This window comes from Phymastichus coffea, unplaced genomic scaffold (genome assembly GCF_024137745.1).
Source record: "Phymastichus coffea isolate CEN01 unplaced genomic scaffold, Cenicafe_Pcof_1.1 PCOF00053, whole genome shotgun sequence".
In the NCBI taxonomy this organism is placed as follows: domain Eukaryota; kingdom Metazoa; phylum Arthropoda; class Insecta; order Hymenoptera; family Eulophidae; genus Phymastichus; species Phymastichus coffea.
This window is the reverse complement of record NW_026706864.1, coordinates 407903-422691: the sequence shown is the minus strand read 5'-3', so window position 1 is coordinate 422691 and position 14789 is coordinate 407903. Positions and strand designations below refer to the sequence as shown.

Below are 14789 nucleotides of genomic sequence, written 5' to 3'. Positions count from 1 at the left end.
TTTCTTCCTTGTTATCATCTCTCTTGCGGGTGTCTTTTTTACTTTTTTTTTATTTCTCAATTATTCGTGTGACAGTGACGTGACAAATGACGACTGTGAACTTGACACGACGATATTAACTCGACGAACTCTCTGTTTCTTTAATCGGTCGCCGAGATTTAATCTCACGTAATGATACGTGCTTACAATGTGCCAATGTATTTCTACACTATCGCTGAGAGAATTTTTCGTTTTCTCGACAATTTTTTATGAAGATTACTACAAGCCTTTATTTTCATGTTAAGTTTGTGCGATTGAAATTCTCTCGGCAACTTTTTTATCATTGCGATAGATCGTTGAAGTCAGCAATACATTCAATATCGATTGGCGAATGTCGAAGACGTATTCTTACGTCAACGTCGAACGTGTTGTTTCTATTAATTGCCGTCGTACAAAAAATCCTTGGAAATGTCTACTATACATCACCTGTAAAATTGTAAAGTGCTCATATTAATTGTAATTAGTCCGTTCAGTATTAGTACGTAACAAGTTAGTAACTGGTTTTTTTTTCATCTTTAAGGCAAACAACAAAAGTAAAACTCGATGTTATACATCTCACAACCACAAACGTTTTTATTTATTTTTAAAGCGAAAATTAATACACACTCGATCAAACGGACTCCATAATGACGACAGAACAGCTATACGAAGACGAAAACTACTACAAAGTAACAAAAAAATTGTTTTCTTGCTCCTCCGTCATGTATAATACTACCGTCATTAAACAGCAACTAACCCGTTCGTGCAGCGGCAGCTCTGAGCCAAAGCACTTAATCATCTCGTAGTCCGGTAGCAGAGACGAGCAATGCTCACGCGTGTGTGATGCGAGTGGCTAAAAAAAAAAGAGAGAAAGAGAGGAATAACCTCTTGGCGTGCATATTCTCAACTTGACTTTGCCGACTTCCCTCTTTTTCTTTACATTCTTTTTATGCTTCTCTAAATGACTGATATTTCTTTTCTTCGTTCTCTCTCTCTCTCTCTTTCTCTCTCTGTCTGTCTCTCTCTCTCTCTCTCTCTCTCTCTCTCTCTCTCTCTCTCTCTCTCTCTATACTGTAATTTTCGATGAATTTCTTCGAAATCAATCATTCATTCGGCCGAGTTAAACGTGAGAAATGTGCAGCCGTAATGTATGTGCTCGCTCGATCGTTAGTCTCTGGTGAATGGCATTGACGATTACAAACTAATTTATTTATTATATTGTATTTATACTATTTATTTGATTAACGTGTCGATTTTGTAACGGTCTCTAATGCAGCAATGTTATTTTGTAAAGAATCAAGCAAGTTTGTTTTTCTTTTTTAATCGCAAAACAGAGATAAATAAAAATCGAATCTGTTCGTATTTTTTTTGAATCAACAACCATTGACTTTGTGTATCATTACTTCTTTTTCATTCCTTTCTCATTATCCTCTATTCTTGAACTTCAGTCATGCTTGTGATCAAGTCCAAGGACGGCAGCAAAAAGAGCGTAAAAGAAGCCGGCGAGAGCAGTAGTGAACTTGAGCAGGATGAGAGTACCAACGAAAGTTGGTATCAGAAACATAAACTTCAACGAGAATGCCATTACAATCGCCATTAGCGTACGGTTCATTTGTCTTAGCTTTTTTCTTCTGCCTCGTCCTTCTCCTTCACCTGTGAACCATTACTTTCCGTTAGACTTATCGTTTCAGTCAGCGACACTAGCGATAGTTTTAGAAATCATTTGAATTTTTGTTTTTATTACATTTTTTGTTTTTGAGGAATTTCCGACTAGAATAATTTTCGAAAATAAATTGGAAGTACTTGGAAATTAATTTAATACGTTGCATTATTTCTTTAAATGAATAAATAAAGCTTACAGATATAGAATAAAATAATATTTTTGATATTTAAGAAATATTTCAAGATGTCATAAGATCAAATAAAGAAAGCTGTTAAAATCAATTAGTCACTATTTAAACATTTACGCTAATAATTTGACATATAATAAGTTGATACTTCCTGAACATATAATTTCTTATAAGTTTTATTTACACAAACAATTAGAGCACAATTGTCGTAAATTTAATCTGATATATTTAACCGATAACGAATAAAATAATGAATAAAAATTACTTAGTTCATCAAGCCGTTATATGAACAATTTATTGAGTTCTTAGAATAAAGCTATAAATAATGTGTTACATGCGGAAGAGGTAATCATTTCTCTACCATAAAACCGTAAAAAAGCTGTTAACTTCTCGGAAGAAGATTAGTCATCCTTGTTAATTGAAATGCACGATGATTTGGAAAAAAACAGAGAGCATTGAACTTTTCTGATTCAATCGAACATAAACCGCATCAATTTTTGAATAATTATTTACTATAACTGAGATCGATATAGAAATTAAATGTGATCCCGCTAATTAATTTTTTATTTTTGTGAGCAGTAATTATCTTTATTGCAAATAAATTTCTTATTATTTTTTTATACTTGAACTGTACCTTAATATAATACGGAGCCACGAAATCTAACCACTAGCAATGTATCTGTTTTCTTGTCCACTTTTGAACAACTATATGCTACGCAATTTTCGAGTATTAAAAATCCAAGTGCGTTACAGCTATACAATTCTAATCGCCTTGAAAAATTCATTTTGAAATGATAAGTGGTATGAAAATTATGCTGATCAGCGAATTAGATTCATATAAAATGAAATATTACAGCAACGAAAGCGCATTCTGTAATTACTCGATACTACACAAAATAAGTGCCAGTATCCTCGTGCTCTCACAAAAGCACCCCGGTATCGCAGATGAATACACACATCTATCCAAACTAACGTTAAACAAAAATGATAAAAGAGGTATTTAAAAGAAAAATTAAACACCCAAAGCAGTTGTAAAATAAGTGACATTTTTGCGTGCGTATGCAAACGCACGCAAATACGCACACACATACTCGCGTAACCGTACGAGTACACGCGCAGATACATACATAGGTACGCAGGCCCACGTACCCATGCTTTCGCGACACGCATGTCAGTGAGCGAAGCACAGTAATGAAGTCATAAAAATACCTGTGCAGTAGTTAGACAGTCGCGACAATCCGTGTTTTTATGTCACCAGCAAGCATTTCGCGGCTGCTTTGTAGCGCCATTAAGACGCCAAGCTTAGCTCAATAACTCACCTATCACGTTACTTTGCTCGTCGTAGCCGATGCCGTAGTATTGTTGCTTCTCGAGTAGCTCAGTGCCATTGCCAAAGCCGTCGAGAAACATACGTCGATGATGCACGAGCTCTTGCAATGCTCTGTCGACAAGACCACTAATTATGTTTCTCTTGTCATCACTATCGTACGGCTTCGTCATCTTTATCGTGTAAGTAAGTTGTAACAACGATACGAGCACGGCAATGTTAATGAAAACTCGTGACCACCTCATATTTGCGAAGTCCATGCGGTATTGTAACTCGCATGCTACCTGTCAGCAAAGCAATCTGCCCGCATTCTCTCTTTGGAAAGAAATGTGACTCGAAGTGTCAGCGCCGACGAGCGAACTAGAACTATACGAGTTGAGTGAACGGTCTCGATCGCACTGCTACTCCGAGACCCGCACGCTTCAGTTGTCTATGGAATCGCTAGTCCGTAAAAAATTGGCTTAGGCGATATTATTATGCGTACGAGCGAGTTTCTTTAAGTGGTGCCTTTGCAAGTGAGCCTCTTCTTCCGTTGGCTGCGTGATCTTTTCTTTCTTTTCCTCGCTCTCTCTCTCTCTCTCTCTCTCTCTCTCTCTCTCTCTCTCTCTCTCTCTCTCTCTCTCTCTCTCTCTCTCTCTCTCTCTCTCTCTCTCTCTCTCTCTCTTTCCTTTCCACCTGTTCCAAGAGCACGTGGAAAAGTGGATCGACACTTTCCGCTGTTAAAATTGCACGCTCAATTTTGCACTGGAGAAATCTAACGAAGGACGATTAGATTTTTAGGTTTCACACTCGATGGATCGAGTTTCACTCTCGCTTTATTAGTGCCTCGGGATGTTTTACTTTTGCCTGTAATAGATTATCGACAATTTTTTATCGACCTTGTTAGGCGACAAATCTTCAAACATTATTTTATAATTAATAGCCTTCTTTCTGGAAAGTAATTGGTTGTAAGTACATAAAGCGAAGCATTACAAATAGTTTCCAATGGCTCGGTCTTGGCCTAACTTTTTAATATTTCACGATCAATTCCATACTCAATATTCAAATACTGATATAATTGATATTTCTAATACATCTGCATAAGTAGTTTACGGCAATTTTGAAATTTTCGACCATATACGAGTACACAAATCATATGCATTCAAAGCCATATAACAATTTTTCATTCTCATACATTATAATTGCTCGAAAATCAATAAAAACTGCTCGTATTATAACGACAGGACGTTCTAGATTTTAAGATTTCTCAAACTCTGCCAATTACACGAGACTTTCATTGACAGGTGTCAATGAATCTCAATCGAGTGGGAAATTATATCTAGCCGTCAGCTGGCTTTTAAGGGCAACGTGTAAAAACGATCCGGCATAATTGTAAGCAGCGCCTCTCTCTCACGTAGTCATTTTTTATATGCTTTTCTTTTACCATATTTTACGCGCACGAGAATAGTGTTTAATAATTTCACTAGTTTGCAGTAGAGTGGAGCTTTCAGTCAATCCTGGTATCACGATTATATTAATGTTTTGGAAAACTAGTTCAAGACAAAAGCGTTACAGACTATAAAGCGAATCTTCTTATGTATTGGTGAGCATCTGCTCTATTGTTTTCTATTTTTATCATAATAAATTAGAAATTTGGATTGAAGAATATTTTTATACCTACTATTTGAACATTTTTAAATTGAAGAAAAGGCTTTTTACAGCGTATTATTGAACCAATAGGTAGGAAACTATATAGGCATGCTGATAATAATATCGATTAGTCTTGTACTATTCTATTAATTTATAACAACATCGACATAATAACAGAATACATTTTTGATAATGTATACTTGCTATAATAATCTGACTTTTCTATCTGTTATAGTAATATTCTTTATAATAAAATGCGGTACTTGGTTTACTAAATTTAACTAAGAAATTAGAGTTCGTTGTTTCATATTCGAAAATATCGCGTTTAAATTAACATTTTTATGAATGTTTTTAATTAAATGTCACATAATAATCGAAGAAACAATAAAATTATAATGAAACAGATAGTGGATTAATTCTTATTGAATTAAATTCATATACAAAAGATGATATTATATCATGATTTTTGACTATTTGTTTATAAAATAACATTTTTAATTATTTAAATAATTATAATTAATAATAATGCAATTTTCTCGATTATTACGTGAAATATAATTAAGAACATTCATAAAAATTGTATGTTTCTAGGTGCAATTCCACGCATTACGATTTCATGTAATCAAAATCCAGAGCATTAAAAGTGCTTGAAGATTATCTATCGATGCAAAACTACAGATGCACACATTTTCCTTTAATATTATCAAACCTGTATTAATCATACAGAATCTTCATATACAAGGTTTTTTTACGGGAATTGCGTCAACTATTGTAATAGAGCTATAACACTAACGAAGTTATCTCAGCTGTCATTACAAATTATAAGGCTAAATAACTTTGACCGTTTCTGCTATTTTATTTTTTAGGGAGTTTGAATAACATTAACCGTCATAATATTTCCATTACATTTTTATTGCAAAAAATATAAAGAGAGAATTATTATTATCGTAAGAGCTAAATTGTGACTTGTTACAACACAAACAAAATCTTTTTATAAATATTACGAGGATATTATTAAATTTAATCACTACGCAAGAACTGGCAATGACAATAGCGACTTTTTCTTACAGCCTCTCGTAAACCGAGTAATCTCTGTGTAACGGTCTGAAGTCAAACAGATGAGCGAACACAGCCAAAAATCGAATTTGATGGAAAATAGAGCGCAAAGAGAAGCTATTTATCCAAGTGAAAAAAGGGCACGTTCCCATAGTATACTATGCTCGCGACAACCATCTCATCATTACGGTTTTTCTCTCTACAATGATCGTTTACCGTTTGGCTTTTGTTTCGTGCGTTCAGCGATGACGACGATGATGATGATAATGATTACATTGCCTCGTACGCGTATCGACTCACGAGCTATTGGGTTGTCATCAAAAGTTACGCTCTATGAAGTCCGCATCGTTTTACGATGGTATCGGAAATTAATGAGAGACTTTGGTTATTTGATCGCCAACAAGTTCTCATGTAGTAACAAGGATTAGCGTACTTAGTATTGATAATGATTTTAATGGACTACTGGATATTCATATCTTGATATATTTTTTATATTATATTATAGATAATGTACAGTAGAGATAGTTGCATGGCAAAACATGCGAGTCTTAAAATAAGGAGATGACAAAGATGTGTAAGTGAAATATTTTGGTAGATTTCACTTTTGCGTTATGTTTTTATTGATTCCAAATATTAAAACTCCCCACGCGCTATCGACGTCAAAAAAATTGATTTATAGATAAACAAATTCAGTAACACATTAAAAAGATATTCCCTAAATAATATTCGTGATTTGTGTTTGTTAAGACTATGGTAGAATGTCCATCGCTATATTCAAAATTAACACCTTAAATTTTTTTAATTTAAAAAATTCAAGTTGCAAAAAGATAATACACTTTCTTATATAAATTTTATAAATTTATTCTTTTATTGATAATAAGAATATAAAGTTTTCATGCTATGAATAAATAATATTTTAATTCTGCATGAATTCTGTACATCAAATCTTTCGATTATGACACTCATTCCAGAAATTAATCTTACAACCTGAATTTTTGAAGAGAGATTATCTGATGTGTTAGTTTGGTTTATATTACATTTTCGTACTTAATTATGAAATCGATAATAATAAATAATTTTAAATTAAATGTTTTTTGAGAAGTAAATGTTGATTGAATTAGGCTTAAAATATTTTTAAGTTTTATTGGATTTCAATTTTTAGTTGACATAAAATACGTGCAATAACCGAAACATCCGATATAACTCTAAAATCAATACATTGTTCTACATAAAATATTGATAAAAATGTAACTAAAAAAGTATTTTAATAACATAATGATTAAAAAGCATAAAATAATTTTGTATAATAAAATCTTTTATGATAAATGGCATATCAGAATAATATAGCACAAAGTATATATTTATTTCCCGGATATATTAACTATAACTGTTAACTTTGCTTCTTCCATAATTATAAAATGCTTTGTGAAACCGCCCAACAACGTAATCATGATTGTCATGGTATATCCAATCAATCGTTCACGCAGAGCATCTTTTCATACTACAATCTAACCCAATCTAACCGTGAATAACGACATCGTCGGTGTACAGTTCTCAGAAACAGTATTGTCGCTATTGCACTTCAATTGAACTTTCAGTCCTAATTGTGACAAGACTGTGACACTACTTTATTACCCCGCCTCGCTCAACTGTGAAGGACCTTTATGCATTCTCCCACGGCTATTTCGATACTACGTTCTGTCGTACAATTGATGAAATATATTGTAAATGAGATTTTTCAATTAATGGATTTGTTAAACATTAAATATTAGAAACATGAAGAATTTGTATTATTGCAATTAGTGATAAAAAATGAAACACAACGAGATATGATAAAATAATTTCTAGGTTCAAATTGTATTTCGTTCTACTAATTTTTATCAGGTACAACTGTTATTACTTCTAAAGAATTTTAACCGTGCAGATATCTTTCTTATGAACAATTTTTCATTGCTATTTCGCCAAAAGAATTAATAAATATTATAAGAATAAATATTTTTCAAGAAATAAGCGATATTGAATATTATGTCACGTAATAGTAAGATTCAAAGTACTAGTTGAATTTATTGCGAAATTGAAGCAGAATAGTTTTATAACTGCAAATTATTATAAGCATTATAAAAGAAATTGAATGAGCTAATCATCACATCGATCATAATTATCTTATCAGTGATCATCGGTATTGCTTATTCTCTGGACAACGAAATAGCTAATATTTATTGAAAATCATCTTCCCACAGATAGAACAGTGCAATAAAATGCTTTTTAAAAGAATAAAGGAAATAAGAAAGCCAAGTGATAGAAGGGGCGAGAGTAAGTGCTCGACAGCCAATGGTACTATAGCGGGAGGAAACAAGTGACCGGAGAGAATCTTTCGTCACGCGTGAGTACCGTGTTAGATGAGCAGGGCTCGTTTTTTCACGGATATGCACTATATAAACTAATCTACTGCCGGGGATAGACGGCTAGTTCTTCTTTTGTTCTCTCGTCGCACGTTTCTTGTTATACATCCTTCCGATATTTTTTACTACTCTCATACGGTTAACTAACCACCATTCGTTCGTACGTAAGTGTCTTTGATTGGATAAAAAGAACTTTTTTTTCTGAAGCAAGGAAGTATCATGGACGAAGATACTTGTGATTGTTTTGCTATTTGAAGTGTTGATAAAGATTATGAAGACGATGCTTGCGATTGCAATTTTTTGTGTGTTACTTGTTCGTCTGTCAGCAAGTGCTGATGTTAAAGTTCCTGAAATAAGTTTAAACAAAGATGTTATAAAAAAAGAAGAGTATTTGCAAAAAGGTTTCGACTGGATCAGTGACAAATTTCTTGGAGCTTTGGAAACTTTTATTCCTGATGAGAGAACGGAAAGATCTAATGATATGGAGGGTGCGAAAATATTTTTCATATTATTTACGTTTTAATTATAAAACAAATGTACAAATGAATTTTCCAATCATTTCAACTATAAAATATATTATGCATAGTGATCTACTGTGAACTATGTTTGGGTATTCTATTATTTGTACTAATAATATTATATAAATACTGAAATCGTAACTGTGTTTTGCTTGTAAATATGGCAAGATTGCTTGTAAATATGGCAAGAATTTCTATGAGATAAAAAATATTAAAAACGATTAAGGAACCATACTTTTCAGTAAATTTTTTCTTTTCTTATATTTTTGAAACATACATATTTAACATTTACATTATTGAAAAGACCGATGTTTTTTTCAACGTTACAAATCAAAAATATCATTCATTAATTTATATAACATTAGTATATACATTTTTTACATAAAATATATAAAAAAAATTTTTTTCAGGTAGAAAAAAACGTAAAAAAATAAGACTCAACAAGTATGTGTTCCCCCTACTTATCGGTTTCATGCTCATAAAGTCCGTCCTTCTACCACTGGCTCTCAAATCTTTAGCCATTCTCAGTGGCAAGGCTATAGTACTAAGTTTAATAAGTTTAATTCTTGCTGCAATTATTGGATTAAGAAGTTTGGCCGGTGGGGGCTTGGCTAACACAAATGCTGGATTGCGAGAAGCAGTAAGCAAAATTGATTTGGTCAATCTTCCTCTTACCAAGTATCGACGAAAAGATTATTTGGAGAATACTGAGCAAATTGACGACGAGCCGTATCCTTATAGATATTATGCTGAACGAAGGAGAAGAAAAAAGTAGTTTCTTATTTGAAAACGATTTGTAATAAGTATAGCTTAAAAAGTAGTTATTAAAAGTTTTTGTAGATATGGGTTGTAGTTTTTTTATCCACTCATTCATTCATCATTAATTAAGATCATTTTAATCACTTACTTAAGCAAAAAAATGACCTCTGAAATAGAACAGAGTGTGGTACAAATTATTTCTTAAGATAAAAATCTGAAAATCGATTATAATGTATTTATTTATTTGCATCGGAGTATACATTATGTTTTTAAAGTCATGCTATATTATCAAGATTACATCTTATCGATAAGAATTTCTAGACTATCCGTACTTCTCAATCAAGGAATATTTAAATTGTCGAGAAAAGTAAGATACAGCTCAGTAAAAATGGCCGTTCTACTAATGTATATTTTTATTCTATGGATATACAAACAATACATATATTTAAAATTTTTTGGAATAGAATTTATTGAATACAAATATAAATTTTTGATAGTATGCAAGCTTTAAAATTTGTTGCAACACGGATGCAAAACTTGAATTCGTACACAAAAATGAGATTTCGCCACTCTTTGATATTCTAAGATTGATAAAAGATAAATCAGTACCTGTGGAAATTCTTGTTGCTTCGGATCATTTAAAACGATTAAATAAGATCTACGTAAACAAAACATATATCAAATACGATGTATTAATTGAAGATGTAAACAAGACTATGAAACAACAATATGCAGAACAAGGAAAAACTCGAATACTTCATTCTGGTCAAGGTATTTCATTCAAAAATTTTTCACATCATTCAGAGGTCAATTAAGACTAATTGTTTTTCATTTATTAAGATTATTATTTAGAAAATGAATTGAAATATACATTAAAAATGCTATGTGCTACAATTATATTATGAGATAATATAATTTAAAATTACTTTTAGACTATTATTTCACATAGATCAAAAGCTTATTTAGATAGTCATTTGAATGAAAGAAATATCGTTAAAACCTTTAGTATCGATAAAAACTTTCAGAGCAAAAACATAATAGGCGTAACAATTTCATTTGTAAAAAATTGATTTGCCAAATACGTTATTTTTATTAACACTGGAATTTATGCTTGAGAGTGGATTGCGTTAACAACTAGCCATTACTCAATCAACCAACTAGTGAAATATATTACTAATCAATATATACTTCATGATATTAAATATCTATTTTATCTCTTTTTTAAATGTCAATGATTATCAGTACTCGCACCGAAATGCTGATATATATACTTGATATTTTGACTGCATGTACATTTTTGAAAGGAACGACAATGACTAATTATTTTTATTATTAATTATTAGGCAAATCAATCGTAATTTTTATATAACATGGATGAATATGATTTTATATTACAAATGGCATGACAATTTTTTTTCAATTTTATTAAAATAAATGAACTGTAAATATCATGCAGGTATTAAAGCTTCTTCACATCCATGTAGTGATACTTTTGGTAGCTTGAAAGCTTTTTCTGAGCCGGAAGCTGCTGTACTTCGTTATTTTATATTGTGTTTGAACAATAACGTTAAAAGTTATATTAGCTTACATACTTACGGAAACGTGAGTACACTAAAGAAATTCTTTATATAACTTATAATTCGTGTTCAATATTGCAGTTAAACCTTCACCCGTGGAGTTTCATCTATGAGCTTTCGAAAAATGCAAAACCACTAGTATCTAAATTCGATCACGATTAGTATTAAATTCATAAAATTAAAAACCTAAGGTTCGCGTTTATCAAGCTCCGAGCTACTCAGTAAAAAAAATGGTAACAGCATAGTTGTTTTTTATTAGTATACATAAAAAGAACAATGAATTAATTGGAAAAAAAACTCTTTTTGAAGAGCATTATTTTATTATGAAAAATGTATTTTTAAAAGTCATATTGTGAATAATAAAATAATTATTTTTCATTATGAGCATAAAATCACGATTGTTCATGCAATCACCAATGCTACTTCTGGTAATAGTGTAGACTGAGCAATGGGTAAGATGAGTGCAAAAATTAGTTGCATTGTCGAATTACCTAGTAGAAAATATAGATTTCTTGCACCGCCATGCGAAATTATTTCTGAAAATTATGAAAAATTCGGAGCAATTAAAATCGTAAGCGAATTCACTTCAGGCAATCAAGTACTAAAATTAGTAGAGAAAAAAATCTTGCTTCTAAATTTTATCATTTTATTTTTTACTCCATTTTTATTAATAATAGTAAAAAATACATTAAAATAGACGATCTAAAATCTATTTTTTCTATCAATTTATATAATTTGTCTTTTAATTCCGTTTAAATTAACTATAATAATTATAATATACTTTATTGTTGTAGTCATAATAATTATAAAGCAAGTCATCAGAACTTACTAAGGTCATGATTAGTGTCATGATATTTATATACAATTTAATATTAAAAAAAATTCTAATTGTAAATATTACTGTTTTACTATTGATACAAACAAGATAAACCAAAAGAAAAAAAGGTATGTCACATTTACAAAAATTCACTTATAAATCCTTAATTGCCGGTTTGTTCTAAAGTATTTCAATCAACAAGGTTTTGTTATCAAAAGTACATCGAATCGATAAAAGTTCCACAATCAATGAGTCCGGTCAATTTTAAAATCTATAAGTTGTGTTGATTGTGGTCGCACGATGGCATAAGTAAACTTAATATGAAGACGCTACAAGTGATTTTTGCCGTTTTGGCAATTAGCTTTTTCACTCATGGTGAATACCAATCATCGATCTATGGGTATGATTTAACATTTTGTATATTTTTCGTATATTTAATAAATTTAACAATCAGACAACCGTCAATAGTATGCAAGCTCTGAAAGTGTTCTGGAAAACCGATGCAGAACGGGAATTCGTGCATAAATACGAAGTCATTTCCGGTTTTGATTTTTTGCGATTATCGATCAAGAATAATGTACCAATCGAAGTACTTGTTGCTCCCGATCGTGTTAAGGAATTTAAGCAAGATCTGGATTCAAGAAGTATCGAATACGAAGTTTTAATCAATGATGTGAGCGTTGTAATTGATGAAGAAATTGGAAAACAAAAAGCGACTCGAGCGCTTCGAACTGATGGTGGAATTTCGTTTGATAGTTTTCCCTGATATTCAGAGGTAAATAAGATACTTTTGGTTTTTATATTAATTATTTACCTATAAATTTAATACTTACATTGTTTTCAAATTTTTTTCTGTGTACTTTTTCAACAAAATAATATAATGATAAAGAAACTTTGTAATGAGATGTAATAAGACAATGACTCCAATCTTTTTGTTAATTGATAATCTCAAAATCTTTGATGCAAATTATTTTACCATTTTCTTCTGCAGATAACAGCATACCTGAAAAATCTTTCTAAAAAATACAGCAACATAGTGGAAACTTTTAGCATCGGTAAGACTTTCGAGGGTCGAGACATCGCTGCCGTGAAAATTTCAAGTGGCTCAGGTGCTCAACGCGTTATGGTTATCGATGCTGGAATTCATGCTCGTGAGTGGATTGCCCCAACAACTGCGCTCTATGCAATCAATCAACTGGTGGAGAACGTCACAAATCACGATCTTTTCAGTGATCTCGATATTTACGTTATTCCTTCTTTGAATGTCGATGGTTATGAGTATACTCATCAAAATACCAGTGTGAGTTTTTTAATATCTTGATTGGCAGTAACAGTATTATTTGACTGATAATGACTGGTTTGTATAATTGTTTATTGTAGACAAGACTTTGGAGGAAAACGCGTTCAATACAACCTGGTCACAAATGCATTGGTGCTGATGCTAATCGCAACTTCGATATGGCCTGGATGAGTAAGCTAACTTTAAAAAGATCATTTGTTTCTTAAATTATCAATAAAATGTGATTAAAAGAATGAATATCTAATGTAGGCATTGGAGCGTCTTTTGATCCATGTAGTGAAATTTATGCTGGGAATAAAGCTTTCTCTGAACCAGAAGCTGCAGCCCTTCGAGACTTTCTATTATCATTTGGTGATAAATTAAAGAGTTTCGTTAGTCTACACTCTTACGGCAATGTAAGTAGTTAAAATAGCTGATAAGTATATCAATAAGCCGAAATTCGAATTATGTGTAATTGGGCGATTAAAAAGAATTATGTCTTTTAAATAATTTTGAGTAAATAAATATTCACTTAATGAATATTCAAATGAACATAAATATTCAAATCTGACCAAAGGCATATCAACATTTTATAAAATAATTAAAAATTTCTAGTAAAACAATAGACAATATATTAAGTAAAAATGTTTTTTGCAGTACATGCTTTACCCTTGGGGATACACATACGAGCCTGCTAGAAATTCAAAAACAATGGTTTGTAAATAGATTATTTTTTTCATAATTTATTGACAAAAAAATTAGACTTTAATACTTATTACGAAATAATAATTAAATATTACAGCAATGTGTTACCGAAAAAGCAGCCTCAGAACTCTTTAAGTTTCGAGGGACCCGTTATGAGACTGGAAGCAAAATAGCTGTTCTCTGTAAGTACAATCTAATTGTACATATTTACAATTTTCGTACAATCTGTTTAACTTCTATGTATGAATCTGATTTGCAATAAAACATGCGTTAAAATCTACGAAAATATGAAATCATACAAATTATTTAATTACAGATGCAACTTCAGGAACGAGTGTAGACTGGGCATTGGGTAAAACCAACACTGAAACGAGCTATACAATCGAATTGCCCAATGGGAAATATGGATTTGTTGCACCGCCTAAAGAAATTCTTCCTGTTGGTCGCGAAACCTTCGAAGCAATTAAAATTTTCATCAGGCACACCGTAGGAGAAATTGCTTGTTAATATATGTTTTGTATTTTTACTGTAAATTTGCAATGTATAAAAGATTTTTCTAACTCAAAAGGTCTATTAAGTAAATCAATTGAACTTTATCTTTCTAGCAGATAGTATTACCTATCATAACAAAGTAGCTTCCACTTTTGAGCGTGATTACGTTGTAGTTGCAACTTTTCTCATCAATTTTAATTTATCTAAATTGTATTTTAAAAAATACAATTGATTTAATATATACTTCTATTAATTTATTTGCGATTAACATTAATTTGGAAAACGCGAATGAATGCAATAACTATAAATAATAATTTATTCAAACAAATTTGAAATAAACTCTTCCATTATAAATTTAAT

General features: G+C 31.3%; 1 pseudogene; it reads left to right on the top strand.

Annotated features, from left to right (window-relative positions):
- The first annotated feature begins 8138 nt into the window (after window positions 1-8138).
- On the top strand, window positions 8139-14444 carry LOC131665676 (carboxypeptidase B1-like; annotated as a pseudogene).
- Window positions 14445-14789: the final 345 nt, after the last annotated feature.